Source organism: Hemitrygon akajei, chromosome 10, assembly GCF_048418815.1.
Source record: "Hemitrygon akajei chromosome 10, sHemAka1.3, whole genome shotgun sequence".
Classification (NCBI taxonomy): domain Eukaryota; kingdom Metazoa; phylum Chordata; class Chondrichthyes; order Myliobatiformes; family Dasyatidae; genus Hemitrygon; species Hemitrygon akajei.
Window position 1 is genome coordinate 97,781,204 of NC_133133.1, and position 15,372 is coordinate 97,796,575.

Consider the following 15,372-nt stretch of genomic DNA (forward strand, 5'->3'; position numbering starts at 1 on the left):
GACTTAACCTGCAAATTAACCTTCAGGGTGTTCTGCACAAGGACTCCCAAATCCCTTTGCACCTCAGATTTTTGTATTTTCTCTCAATTTAGAAAATAGTCAACCCTTTAATTTCGTCTACCAAAGTGCATGAACATACACATCCCAGCTCTGTATTCCATCAGCCATTTTTTTCAGTTCTCCTATGTACAGTATGTTCTCGCAGGCACACACTCACATAGATTTTAATGAACAGAGATAACTGTGGCACTTTCATTCAGACTCAGAATGAATCCTCAAATACTGTCCATCCACTGATTCAAAGCAGTCATGTAAGCAGCCCTCTGCTTCCCTTGTTCATACCTTCTTGGTCCTCTCCAGTGGTGCTGTGGTCTTCAGTCTCTGCCTGCACTCAAAGAGTAGAATTACAGGCAGGTGATCAGACTTTCCAAAGTGTGGGCATGGGATGGCATAGTAAGTATTCCTAACAGTGGTCCAGTATGTGGGCTCCTCTGGTTCCACAAATGATAATTGGTGATAATTATTTAGAGACTTTTTCAAGCTGTCATGATTACAATCCTCCAAAATGACAGGAAGTCATCAGGGTGCACTGGTTCCTACCTGTTGATTATGCTGCTCAGTTCATCTAGAGTCTCTTTGACAGGGGTATGATGCAGGATATACACCATTAACCAACTGATGGCTGAAAACTCTCACAGCAGATAAAATAGACAACACTTAACCTCGAGTGAGCAGAAGTGGCCAGGACAGCCACTTCTCAGTCATAACGCATACTGCAGCTCTTCTGCCTTTGAAAGACTCAGCAGTCCTATCTTGGCAATGAATCGTGAAGCCAGCAAGCTGTATCACTGCATCTGGAATGGTGGGGGATAGCCAAGTCTCCGAGAAACAATAAACATAACCGTCCCTGATGTCCCTCAGGTAAAACACAACAGTCCCGTATACTCAATGCCTTGACTAATGGAGATGAACATGCCATACACCTTCTTTACCATTCTGTCTGCTTGCAGGGAGCTGTAGATTTGAGCCCCAAAATAAATGCTTTTAAGGGTCCTGCCATTAACTGTAACTTTCCTCTTAAATTTGACCTCCCGAAGTGCAACTTCATCTGACATTTCTCTGCCCATATCTGTAATATTCTACATGCAATGGGCACTTCATTAGGTACAGGATATTCCTAATAATCTGGAATGCTCTTCCGCACACCACTGTCATAATGCGTGATTATTTGAGTTACTGTCACCTTCCTGCCAGTTTGGCAATTCTGGCCATTCTCCTCTGACCTCTCATTAACAAGGCATTTTTGCTCGCAGGACTGTCACTCACAGTTTTTAGTTTTTAAATACTATTCTGTGTAAACTATTGTTGTGAGTGAAAATTCCAGGAGAACATTCCTTTTTAATCCCCCCAGATTCCCAGCAATGACATTGATATTTTTCTCTAAATCCAGAGTGTATCATCTTGCTTTTTCTCTCTCTCTTCTCCAAAGCCAACAGTCATGGAATAATAAAATGTAGTGGCATATAACCTTACCTTACATTTGTCAGTTGCATTAGGGTTTAGCATAAAAAGCTAATGAAAATACAGATCTCTTATGTGTAGGTTTGGCAACTTGCTGGTTGTGAAGACAGGGTTGAGGGTTGAGGGTGTGTGGTTGTTGGATTTGGGCAACTTGTTTTCCAGAGGAAATGGTGAAGAAATAATGTCACGCTTGGCCTCCTCAGCCAAACACCTGAAATAATCCAAGCATCTGTCTTGATGCAACCCATAAAAAACTAGCAATATAGGTTAGGGTTACGGTTAGCATGGTAGCACTGATGAACCACAGAAAATCTGCAACTCAGGTCTAGCTAAAGATCAAGATAGTAGCGATGCCACAGATCTGAAAACAAAGCACTGTTACATCACGTTTTAGTTCCTCTCACAGAAATGCTTAATGCTTTTCAATGCATGGGAAAAAAATCATTATCAACAGTAAGTCTCAGTCTTATACACATCTCTGTATCAACTTCTAATCACTTAAACTTGTGCTAGCATGAGTATTGTACAGTTACTCTCCTGCTCCTTGGGCTGATTTAATCTCATGAAAAAAAATCAAACAACCCTGCAGAACAATGCCTGCTAGGATCCTATTTATCCTAACTACTTGAATTAAAAGAGATTATGATCTACTTCAGGAATCATTTACGATTTAGGCATTCTGTGTCAATGTTTAGCATACATCAAGCATGTTCTTCAACTTTTAAGGCCTATCAGGCCACAACCAAAAACTATTGTAGACAAAAGGTTATGCTGGAAGTGGCCAGCTGACGGGTCTGCTTCTGTGCTGTTCAACTATAGTTTTACAACTAAAACATGTGTTTTACTTAATACTTAATATTATTTTCTAGTAATAGCACAAACTAAATTACCTCCTTCTGACCTGTATGATAGCTCTCACTATTGTTGAAAGTAACTGCTAAGGAAGGATGTTTTTACACCATTTCATAAGGAATCGTGTAATTCAAATAGAGGTGCAAATTACTTGTAACTAAGATAATTGAGTTGATTTTGAAGAGTTGAGGAAGAGGATGTCTGAGGGCAGGGTGACACAGTGATCTAGATGGCTCAGGTTCCTGCATCTGTATTTTCTTGGGTACAGTTACCATAAGAAGCAGGTAATTGAGGCTGGCCCATAGGTTTACAGTTTCAATTCATTCGCTATCATTGACAGACAATGGAAGACAGAGCAGGAGATCCAATGAGCTACTAAGAGTTGTTGAAGTGTTATCAGTATTTATTGAGCAACGTACAAACAAAAAACTTCAAAAACCTCAGCTCTAAAATGATCAGTATAAATCTATTCTTGCCTTTATTTTAAATCTGTGGCTGACAGAAGTAGAAAAACTGCATTATTTATCACATTGATTTGATAGAATGAAAGCTTTGATAGAAGTGCTTCATTTACTGACAATTATTTTAAAAAGTTCAAAGTAAATTTATTATCAAATGACATATACATTTATGAAAATGAATCCCAAGATCCATTATCTTGCGGGCATACTCAAAGAAATTCATAGAATTTCACAAAATTCTAACAGAAATTCATAGAATTTCACAAAATTCTAATAGAATTCTAACAGAAATTCATAGAACCACAACAGAATCAATGAAGGACCGCACCAACTTGGGCATTCAACCAGGGAGCAAAAGACAGCAAAATTGTGCCAGCACATAAATTTAAAAAAAAATTTCAATGATGGGGCAAGTGAAGTTGAATGAAGCTTTTATCCCCTTTGGTTTAAGAGCCTGCTGGCTGAGGGTTAATCGCTGTCTCTGAACCTGCAGGTTTGAGTCCTGAAGCTGCTGTACCGTTTTCCTGATGGCAGCAGCAAGAAGAGAGCACGTTGTGTGGGCTGGGGGTCCCTGATGATGGATGCTGCCTTCCTGCACAGTACACCAGGTAGATGTGCTCAGTGGTGGGGAGGGCTTTACCTGTGATGGACTGGGCTGTGTCCACTACTTTTGTAGGATTTTCTGTTCAACAGCATCGGTGTTTCTATACCAAACAGTCAGTCAATGAAAAATCTACATGAAACTCAAAGAGAAATCAAGTAGATGAGTACTCCTCTAAGATACTGAGGGGAAGTGCAGAAAGTCATACAGCATCAGAACTGAAGAAATTCAGGGCCAGATGCAGGCAGTGTCCATTAGTAAGGAGAAGATGCTAAGGAAGAGGAAAGAGCTGAAAATGGATAAATCAGCTGGGCCAAATAGACTACAGACCAGAGTTAGTGTCATAGAAAAGTACAACAGAGAAACAGGCCCTTCAGCCCATTTAGTCCATGCTGAACCATTTAAACTGCCTAGTCCTACCATCCATACTTCTCTTAAACGCTGAAATCAACCTTACATGCACCACATGTGCTGTCAGCTCATTCCACATTCTCACCACTCTCTGATTAAAGTTTCCTCTTACACTTTTACCCTTAACCCATGACCTCTAGTTGTAGTCCCCCCAGCCTCAGTGGAAAAAGCCTGCATTTACCCTTTGTATACCCCTCGTAATTTAGTACTTGTAAAGTTTCTCTGTACTCTTTCAACCTTATTTACATCTTTCACGTAGGTAGGTGACCAAAACTGCACACAATACTCCCAATTAAGCCTCAGCAATGTCTTAACAACTTCAACATAACATCCCATCTCCTGTACTCAGTACTGTGATTTACAAAGGCCAATGTGCCAAAAGCTTTCTTTATGAACCTATCAACCTGTGACACCACTTTCAAAGAATTATGGACCTGTATTCTCAGATCCCTTTGTTCTGAAAGAAGCAGCTGAAGAGACTGCGGAGATATTAGTATGATCATTCAAAAATCACTGGAATCAGGGATCGACCCAGAGCATTGGGAAATTGTAAATACCACACCCTGTTTTAAGAAGGAAGAGAGGCAAAGGATAGGGAGGTTTGCCTGACAGTGATTGGTGAGATTTCCGTGTATATTGTTGATGGTGAAATTTCATTGGAAATTTCTTGGAAGCACATGATAAAACAGGACAAAGTCAGCATTGTTTCACTTAGGGGGCATCTTACCTTTGAGGAATTAACGAACGGTTAAAAGGAGAGCTTGTGGAAATTATTTACATAGATTTTCAATAGACCTTTACAGGATGCCACACACAAGACTGCTAAACAAGATAAAAGCCTCAGGTAGCAGCATGGATAGAAGACTACTGGCTGGTAGGTGTCAGAGTGGGTATAAATGGGTTACTGTTCCCTCTAAGCGATGCATGTGTGCAGCCACACAGTAACTGAAATGCTCCTGTGGACATAGCCTTTGTTGCCGCAAGCTGGAATTTTCTTTTATAAAACATGCTGTACAGTTTTCAGGCCATGTAACAATTTCCTGCTTAGAGAAATGGCTGGTCCACCCATCTGTAAAAATTTTTAGAGGGAACACTGAAAGGGTCTTTTACAAGATGTCTGTTGGTGACTATTAAAAAGTTCCTGAAGGACCACAACATTTTCCTTTCAAAATTAATAATCTGGAAAAAGTAATTGATAGCATTCCAGCCAAGTTTACAAATGATCAAATGATAGGAGGGGTGACAAGTAGTGTAGCAGAGGCAAGAAGTCTGCAGAAGGAATTGCACAGGTTGGGAGAGTGAGCGAAGAAGTGCAAAATGTGCAGGGAATTGTGGGTCATTCATTTTGGTAGGGAGAATAAAGGTGCAGACTATTTTCTAAATTGGGAAAGCATTCAGAAATTGAATGTGAAAAGGTATTTGGGAATTCTAATTCAGGATTCCCTCAAGGTTAACTCAGTACCAAAGAAGGCAAATGCAATGCTAGCAATCACTTTGAGAGGATTAGAATATAAAAGCAGGGATGTACTCTTGAGGATTTTTAAGGTGGTGATCAGAACACATTTGGAATATTATGAGCAATTTTTGTCTAATGAAGAATGCCCTGGAGAGAGCAGGTTCATAAGAACGATCTCAGCAATGAGATACTTGATGTATGAGAAATGATTGATGGCTCTGGGTCTGTATTTGATGAAGCTCAGAAGGATGGAGTGGGGGTGGTTCTCAGTGAAAGATATCCTGAAAGGGGAATTCCTTTAGCCAGAGATTGGTAAACTGAAATTCATTCTGGGTTGTACTCCACCATAGAGTTCAACCCCATGAGGGGCATAATTTAAAATTGACTGGAGAAAAGCATGGGTGGGGGTGGGGGGGGGGGGGGAAATACCAGAGGCAAGATTTTTTTTTAACAACACAAAGAGTAATTGAGGGCATGGAATGCCCAGCCAGTGGTGGTGGCTAGAGGCAGATACATTGGGGCACTTAACCTCTTAAATAGGCACATGGATAATAGAAAAATGGAAGGATATGTAGGAAGGGTTAGATTGATATTAGAATAAGTTTAAAAAGTCAGGGTTGAACTGTATTGTAGTGGTCTATATTCCATGTTCTAGAGTGAGTGCAGTGGTGACCAAATGATTCTTGATTGAAGAAGAGGCAAAGGCAGTGGTTCCCAACCTTTTTTTGGCCATGCCCCACCTAATCACCTCTAAAATCCTGATGCCCCCTGTGGTGATATATAATTCTTATTATTCAAAAAATGAACTCCTATTCACCTGGAGGAAGCCTAAAAGACCATTAACTTGGTTTAAACAAGCTTCCAAAGAACATGGCATTCATGAAAGAGAAAAATAAAAGAACCAAAGGACTGTTAAAGTTCTGAGGAAGAAACTACTAAGAAATTGTAAAAAAAAAGAACATTAAGTGATATTAAAATAATAATAATAAATAAATAAAACAATGCCGATTCGTTTCTACAGCATACAAAGACAGATACACCGTTTAAAAGAGATGACGCAATGTACACACCTTCACACCACCAAGAACTGAAAGCTACTGCAAAAAGCAGCATTGGCGTGACCTCGTACGAGTTTCTTACGCGTTTGGACTTGTTCATTCGTTCCTTCCTACATCAGTCAATTCATTAATTTAATTATGAAAGCCATTTGATGGTTGTTATGATGGTGATACATTATATATACAGTACATACGCAATTACACATGTACATACACACAAATATTTTTATGTATGCATACTGTATATACACATATGTATTAACTCGCACACACACTCATACTCACACAGACTTACTAGAAAAAATTCACTGTTAATAACTCATTCTCGAATTGCCCCCCTTAAAAATCAAATTACCCCCCTGTGGGGCGTACGCCCCACGTTGGGAACCACTGGGCTAAGGGATATAGAGAGAAGGCCCACAGAAGGGCAGTATAAAAATAAAGTTGAAAATGAAATAACAGCCATGATTCAATTGACTTTATGGCCTTATTCTGTACTGATATCTTATGCTCTAAATCCAGATATACCCATTAATAAGAGATGAAACTATACACCTCAATCATCTCAGTAAATTTGCAAAAATAAAAAGACTACAATTTAAAAAACAAATTCTGGAGCTTAGATATGTCTGGAAATAAGGATCAGAGTATTCATTATTACAATCTCCAGAAATTTTTCTTGTTTTATTGCTTGAAAACAATGAATCACAGTGGATTTAGTTTGGCTTTTTTGACACAATCAACAGAAAAGGCCTCTTTCATGTCAAAATGAAAGCAGATCTCTACAAAGTGATTTTAATTAATTACAATTATAAAACACAAAATAATTGATTCACCCCCTTCAAGTCAGTATTTAGTAGATGCATCTTTGGCAGCAATTACAGCCTTGAGTTTGTGTGGATAGGTCTCTATCAGCTTTGCACATCTGAACACTACAATTTTTCTCCATTCTTCTTTACAAAACTGCTCACAGTCTGTCAGATTGCATGGGGATTGTGAGGGAACAACCGTTTTCAAGTCCAACCATAAATTCTCAATTCGATTGAGGTTTGGACTCTGACTTGGCCACTCCAGCACATTAACTTTGCTTGTTTTAAGCCATTCCTGTGTAGCTTTGGCTTTGTGCTTCGGGTCATTGTCTTGCTAGAAAATAAATCTCTCAAGTCACAGTTCTCTTGCAGACTGCATCAGGTTTTCCTCCAGGATTTCCCTGTATTTTGCTGCATTTTACCCTCTACCTTCACAAGGTTTACTGCAGTGAAACATCCCACAGCACGATACAGCCACCACAGGTAGGGATGGTGTGCTTTTTATTATGTGTGTTTTTGCTTACACTAAATGTATTGTTTAGCCTGATGGCCAAAAAACTCAATTTTGCTTTCATCAAACTAAAGAACCTTCTTCCAGCTAACATCAGAATCTCCCACATTCCTCTTGACAACTCAAACTGAGATTTCATATGTTTTTTTTCAACAGTGGCTTTTACTTTGCCACTCTCCCGCTAAGCTGCGATTGGTGAAGCACCTGGGCAACAGTTGTATGTGTAGTCTCTCCCATCTCAGCAACTGAAGTGTGTAACTCCTTCACAGTTATTATAGATCTCTTGCCGGCCTCCCTCACTAGTCCCCTACTTACACGGTCACTCAGTTTTTTTGAAGATGGCCTACTCTAGGCAGATTTACAGCTGTGCATTTTTCTTTCCATTTCTTGATGACCTGACTTAACTGCACTCCAAGAGATATTCAGTGATTTGGAAATGTTCTTGTATCCATCTCCTGACTTGTGTTTTTTAATAACTTTTTTGCAGAGTTACTTGGAGTGTTCTTTTGCCTTCATGTTGTAGTTTTTGCCAGGATACTGACTCACCAGCAGTTGGACCTTCCAGATACAGGAGTATTTTTATTACAATCAATTGACACACCTCGATTGCACACAGGTCTCCAAAACATATCTCCATTTAACTAATTATGTGACTTCTAAAGCCAATTGGCTGCAACCGTGATGATTTGCTGTGTCATATTGGGGGGGGGGGTGAATGCTATGCAATCTATTATTTTGTGTTTTATATCTGTAATTAATTTACATCAATTTATAGAGATCTGTTTTCACTTTGACATAAAAGAGACTTTTTCTGTTAATCAGTGTCAAAAAAGCCAAATTAATTAATGTTACAAACAATAAAACATGGAATCTTCCAAAGGGAGTGAATACTTTTGTTTTATAGTCACTGTAACTGGAATGTATAAACAATCCTCGCTAGTGGTACCATGAACATTGAGACCATGATCCTGAAAACCCAGCTTCAATGGACAGGACATGTCATACACAGGTAGGACTCCAGGATGGCATGTATGCTGTGCAATCTCTGAGCAAGAGGAACGAAGGTGGGCTTGACAAGAGATTCAAAGATCATGTGAAAAGTAACATTGCATTGGCTGGACTTAGTCCAAAGCAGCTGGAACAGTGTGCACAAGATCGAACTAGATGGCGTGCCTTGGAAAGACTCACCCATGACAAATCTGAGGAGAGGCGTCACGCAGATTTGTTGCTGCCCAGGAGCAATGGAAACCTGCAGCAGTAATTATTCCAGCTGACTCAGGACAGTTTGCCTACCCTCACTGTGAATGAGTTTGCCACTCAGGACTTGGATTCCACAGCCACCATAACAAATGAACCGCACAAGAATTATAATCATCATCGCACATTATAGACGGCCATCACATAACCAATACTTGGATTCTACTTCTTGGATAACATCAAGTTAAACAAATTATGACAAACTTGGGTTGCTTTCTCTGGGGTGGGAAAGGCTGAGGGGAGACCTGATAAAATTATGAAAGGCATAAATAGAGTAGACAGTCAGTATCATGTTTCCAGAATCAATATGTCCAGTACTAGTGGACATGCATTTAATGTGGAAGGGCAAAAGTTCGAAGAAATGTGAGGCAAGATTTTTTTTAAAAAACAGAGAGTGGTAGTTCACTGGAATGCACTGACATTGACAGAGATAGATATCATCAAACCATTTAAAAACTCTGGAGCCAGCAGAAAAAGGAATATAGATTTGACACAAGGGATTAATTTAATCAGACATCATTAGCTAAATGGACCAGGGTGGTCCATTGGGTGTGCTCTGGTTCCCTATTTTCTATTCATCTAAATAATGATGTTTAATACAAACTGGGCATACATCTCAAATGGCTGATGCTGGCAAATAATGGGCTGACTTTCTACACAAACAGTTACCCCCAACTATTTGGTGAATCTGTGCAGAATAGACAATTGAGTGAGACATGGGCGTAGAGACAAACCCTTGATAGCTCTGTGAATTTCCCATTTCTTCCCTCCTTGCTAAGTATAACCATGCCGATAAAAATAACACATTGAAATCAAGAACTGAAAACAGTAAATGCTTGAAATATGCCATAAATCATCTGGGCAGTGACAATAATTTCAGCTCTTAAATTAAAGAATTACCTGGACTTTTTGACACAGAAACAGTATATTTCGAGTCTGTTTCAGAAGATATCAAAGGTTTTGCTGCAGATTTACAAATCTGTTTCTTTTGTTGATTAGAAGTGGGACAAGCTGCTCATGATGTGAGACCCTTCTGTGAGGACTGCATTGCTTACATTTACCAGGAAAAATGAACAGAGCAGAAGTGGTGGAGAGTCAGCCAAGGCGATGAAACTGAATCAGAAAGAAAACAGGAAACAGCGAATAAATGTACAAGTTGCGGGAGTATATTTTAATGTTTCATCAGGTTTTCAAAGCTATCTTATATTTTCTCGTTAAATAGACTCAGTGAGTTTCTAACCGCTTTCACCGGGGGATTAGAATACAATTTTGGAACATATACAATCTTTCATTTCTTCAGATTTTTTTATGAACCTGTTTATGCACTTGCGAAATGGAGCGTAATTTCGCCGGGGCTACTTCACAACTACCTCCTCAGTCCGCACTCCTCAGTCCACACTCCTCAGTCCACACTCCTCAGTCCACACTCCTCAGTCCACACCCCTCAGTCCACACCCCTCAGTCCACACTCCTCAGTCCACACTCCTCACATTTCGCCATGCACAAACGTGCACTTCAAGCTGTTCCGAGTCCTGTACTTCGAGCGCGTATTTTAAAGCAAGATGAGTTTTCCGTTTAAAACGAAACCTCTAACACTCCAACATAACATTTGTTGCCCAAAGCACTTTGAGTTATCATTGCCGCTGTTATAGATGGACGCACTTTCTGACTTACACACATATACATCTTACAATTTAATGTAAACAGCAGAGTACTCACGGCTGAAAGTGTGGCATGTCAAAACTGATCGGTGTTTACACTTCCTTCCGCAGTTCTTCCGAGTACTGACGTTTGCAGATAGCAGGTAAATGCGTCAGACAACTAAAACATAGAAATGTACGAAGGGAGCGGGGCAGTACTTCCCTTGCAGTTGTAAGGGCGTCTAGACCTTGCAGTGATCACTGTCACTTGCCGTAGTCATTGAACAGGGGCAGCTGTGTGATCAACTCTGAATCCACAGAGCAAATGGGCCACAAATTCAAACTGACTTTTCACGGGGAGCACTTTGTTTTAATTACTTGGTGTCTTGTACCACCCACCGGAAGGTGGTCCCGAGTTCGGATTCAGCAGATCAATGATTTCAAGTCGGCAGTCTGCGGAGGGGTGTGTATCACACGACTTCGTTAACTGACAGATTAACGTCTGCTCAAAAATGAAGCAGCTAAAGCGCGTTTAAAAATAGATTTATAGTGAAAACTACCCGACTTCGTACCGGTTTCGTGCGTCCGAAGTGTAAGGACTTATGTTTCATGCAAACTATTATAATATTAGGGTAGTAAAGACAGCTTTTGGTATATTGGCCTTTACAAATCAAAGTATCGAGTATAAATTGGAATGTTATTGTGAGGTTGTATAAGGCTTTGGTGAGGCCGAATGTGGAGTATTGCGTGCAGTTTTGGTCACCGAATTACCGGAAGGATATTAATAAAGTTGAAAGCGTGCAGAGAAGGTTTACAAGGATGTTGCCAGGACTTGCGAAACTGAGTTACAGAGAAAGGTTGAATAGGTTAAGACTTTATTCCCTGGAGTGTAGAAGAATGAGGGGAGTTTTGATAGATGTATATAAAATTATGACGGGTATAGATAGAGTGAATGCAAGCAGGCTTTTTCCACTGAGGCCGGGGGAGAAAAAAAAAACAGAGGACATGGGTTAAGGGTGAAGAGGGAAAAGTTTAAAGGGAATATTCGGGGGGGGGGGAGCTTCTTCACACAGAGAGTGGTGGGAGTGTGGAATGAGCTGCCAGATGAAGTGGTAAATGTGGGCTCACTTTCAACATTTAAGATAAACTTGGACAGGTACATGGATGAGAGGTGTATGGAGGGATATGGTCCAGGTGCAGGTCAGTGGGACAAGGCAGAAAAATGGTTGGGCACAGCCAAGGGCCAAAAGGTCTGTTTCTGTGCTGTAATGTTCTATGGTTCTATTTTCAAACTAATGCAGAAAAACACGGGTGATCTGAAAGAAGATCGGGAGGTGTTAATTTATTTAGACATACAGCACAGTAATAGGCCCTTCTGACCCAAAGAAATAGCACCATCTAATTACATCCATGTGAGCAATTAACCCTCTAAACGGAATGCCTTTGGAATGTGGCAGGAAACCGGGGCTCCCGGAGGAAACGTAACGTTTACCGGGAGAATGTACAAACTTAGAGTAGTTTGAACCTGGGCCGCTGGCGCTGTGATGGAGCTGGAGAAACTCTATGCATCTGAGGATGGAGGTAGCTGAGTTTTCAGATTTGAGACCCTTCATCTGAACTACTGGAATGTACAATTAATTTTGCATTAATAAGATCAGTGATAATAAATGCAAGAGTCAAGGAAAATAAACAAAATTGTTAGGATGGTTAAAAGCTGAAAAGGGCAAATCTAAATCTTCTACATCTGAATGTTAAAAGTATCATAGGAGTTATCCATGATACCTAAATGTGATGCAAGTTTTGTGCCTCAGGTGACCTGGGCTGGGAACTGGATATCCAAGATGTTATTTTTAGGAAGGGAAGATGTAAAAGAATAGGAGGGGGTAGCAATGTTATTGACACAAGAATTTAGCATTAACTGGAAATAATAGTCAGAAATCAAAACGTGGAATTAAACATAAGATACTGCCGATCTGAAATCTGAACTGGAAGAGTAGGGTCAGTCTAACTACAGGTAAGAAGAAACAAGTCCAGAAATCACAGACCAGAATTATCAGTAGAAATGGAAATTTTGTGTTGTGAACTGGACTGACAACATCCTGGTGAATCTCTTCAGCAGTGTTTACAGTACAAGGAAATAATTCCTATCATGTTGTGTCCAGAACTTCACACAGTACTCCTTTGGCTCCTCCCACTTCCTCCAAACCAAGGGTGTAGCCAGGGGCACCCGTATGGGTGCCAGTTATGCCTGCCTTTTTGTTGGCTTTGTGGAACAGTCCATGTTCCAAGTCTATACCAGTATCCATCCCCCTCTTTTCCTTCGCTACATCGACGACTGCATTGGCGCTGCCTCTTGCACGCAAGCTGAGCTCGTCGACTTCATTAACTTTGCCTCCAACTTTCACCCTGCCCTCAAATTTACCTGGTCCATTTCCGACACCTCCATCCCCTTTTTTTTATCTTTCTGTCTCCATCTCTGGAGACGGCCTATCTACTGATATCTACTATAAGCCTACAGACTCTCACAGCTACCTGGACTATTCCTCTTCCCACCCTGTCTCTTGCAAAAAGGCTATCTCCTTCTCACAATTCCTCTGTCTCCACCACATCTGCTCTCAGGATGAGGCTTTTCATTCCAGGATGAAGGAGATGTCTTCCTTTTTTAAACAAAGGGGCTTCCCTTTGTCCACTATCAACTCTGCTCTCAAACGCATCTCTCCCATTTCCCGCACATCTGCCCTCACCCCATCCACCCGCCACCCCACTCGGGATAGGGTTCCCCTTGTCCTTACCTACCACCCCACCAGCCTCCAGGTCCAATGTATAATTCTCCATAACTTCTGCCACCTCCAATGGGATCCCACTACCAAACACATTTTTCCCTCCCCCCCTCTTTCTGCTTTTCACAGGGATCACTCCCTACGCGACTCCCTTGTCCACTCGTCCCCCCCATCCCTTCCCACTGATCTCCCTCCTGGCACTTATCCTTGTAAATGGAACAAGTGCTACACCTGCCCTTACACTTCCTCCCTCACCACCATTCAGGGTCCCAGACAGTCCTTCCAGGTGAGGCGACACTTCACCTGTGAGTCGGCTGGTGTGGTATACTGCGTCCGGTGCTCCCGGTGTGGCCTTTTATATATTGGTGAGACCCGACGCAGACTGGGAGACCGTTTCGCTGAACACCTACGCTCGGTCCGCCAGAAAAAGCAGGATCTCCAGTGGCCACACATTTTAATTCCACGTCCCATTCCCATTCTGATATGTCTATCCACGGCCTCCTCTACTGTCAAAATGAATCCAAACTCATGTTGGAGGAACAACACCTTATATACCAGCTGGGTAGCTTCCAACCTGATGGCATGAACATTGACTTCTCTAACTTCCGTTAATGTCCTTCCTCCCTTTCTTACCCCATCCCTGACATATTTAGTTGTTTGCCTGTTCTCCATCTCCCTCTGGTGCTCCCCCCCCTTTCTTTCTCCTGAGGCCTCCCGTCCCATGATCCTTTCCCTTCTCCAGCTCTGTATAACTTTCATCAATCACCTTTCCAGCTCTTAGCTTCATCCCACCCCCTCCGGTCTTCTCCTATCATTTCGCATTTCCCCTCCCCCCACTACTTTCAAATCTCTTACTATCTTTCCTTTTGGTTAGTCCTGACAAAGGGTCTTGGCCTGAAACGTTGACAGTGCTTCTCCCTATAGATGCTGCCTGGCCTGTTGTGTTCCACCAGCATTTTGTGTGTGTTGTTTGAATTTCCAGCATCTGCAGATTTCCTCGTGTTTACACAGTACTCCATGTATGTTTTGTTGCTATTCCTTTTTGGCCTTGTGCGTCAGGTGGCATTTTTTATTGCCGTTTCCTTAGCATTTATCTTTTACAAGGCTGAGTTGCTAGCTCATCACTCAACTCAACACAGATGAAAAACGTTCAGGGAGTTGGACAGATTTGAACCTGGAACCATTGGCCTCAAGGTCAGTGCTCATGCCAGCTATTCCATGTATGACTTAAGCAATATTTGTAAAGTTTTAACATGATGCTCCAGCTCTCATTTTCCATTCCACAATTAATGAAGGCAAGTACCCCATTTATCACCCTATCCATCTCTCCTGCCACTGCCAGGGGTCCATGGACTTGCATTTTGTATCTCATTTTGTCAGCACTCCCATTTACTACAAAATTTAACTTTACACGCTGCATTACTTTGCAGTTCTCGGGATTCTCCACTCTGCATGTCTAGTTCATCAATATTGCAATACAGCTAAAGAATCCTTTTCACTTTCACATAGTAGTGGCATCCAAGACCAAAGCACATAGGTTCAAACTATGAGGCTCAGTGTGTTTCTGAAGAAGGCTTTTCTGTCACCCAGATGTTTGTAGCAAACTGGAATGCACCATGTAATATGTAGGGATTCTCACATCTGTAAGAACAATTAACTAAGTGAGTGTGAGATCGAAAAAGTGAGCAGTGTGTGTTGGTGCATCTAGTAGGCTTCAAATTGCGCAAGTTATACTTGTGGTGAATGAGTGTAAGATTTTAAAAGGTGAGTGAGGCTTGTTGGTACAGTTGGCAAGTTTGAAATTGTTGGATAAGTAGGTACTTGAGGAGAACCAACAATGAAATTCAGTTTAAGTGGACTGGCCAATGTGTGAATGGGTCAGGATTAGAGTGAGGAGCTTAAGGTATTGTCATAAGAAGTTTTGGTGAGAAGATGGAGGCTAAGGTAAGTTTTGGATAAGTTTCTTTCTTTGTTATTGGACATTTAGAGTAGTGAGAATGCCAGTCAGGACAGCC

The 15,372-nt window shown here is 41.2% G+C and overlaps 2 protein-coding genes across 4 annotated transcripts in view; both read right to left on the reverse strand.

The window, feature by feature from the left end:
- The window catches only part of LOC140734552 (probable G-protein coupled receptor 174), a 245,617-nt gene extending 235,656 nt beyond the window's left edge, over nt 1–9,961 (reverse strand). Inside the window, exon 1 of the mRNA XM_073058677.1 lies at nt 9,838–9,961. The gene's annotated coding sequence lies outside the window, so the exon portion shown is untranslated. The remainder of the gene's footprint in view (nt 1–9,837) is intronic.
- The window catches only part of LOC140734553 (probable G-protein coupled receptor 174), a 54,438-nt gene extending 43,738 nt beyond the window's left edge, over nt 1–10,700 (reverse strand). Inside the window, exon 1 of one of the 3 annotated variants that reach the window (XM_073058682.1) lies at nt 10,657–10,700. The gene's annotated coding sequence lies outside the window, so the exon portion shown is untranslated. Of the gene's footprint in view, nt 1–9,837; nt 9,955–10,656 lie in introns of those variants that run through there. The other 2 variants (XM_073058680.1, XM_073058679.1) reach the window with 2 other exon arrangements.
- Nucleotides 10,701–15,372: the final 4,672 nt, after the last annotated feature.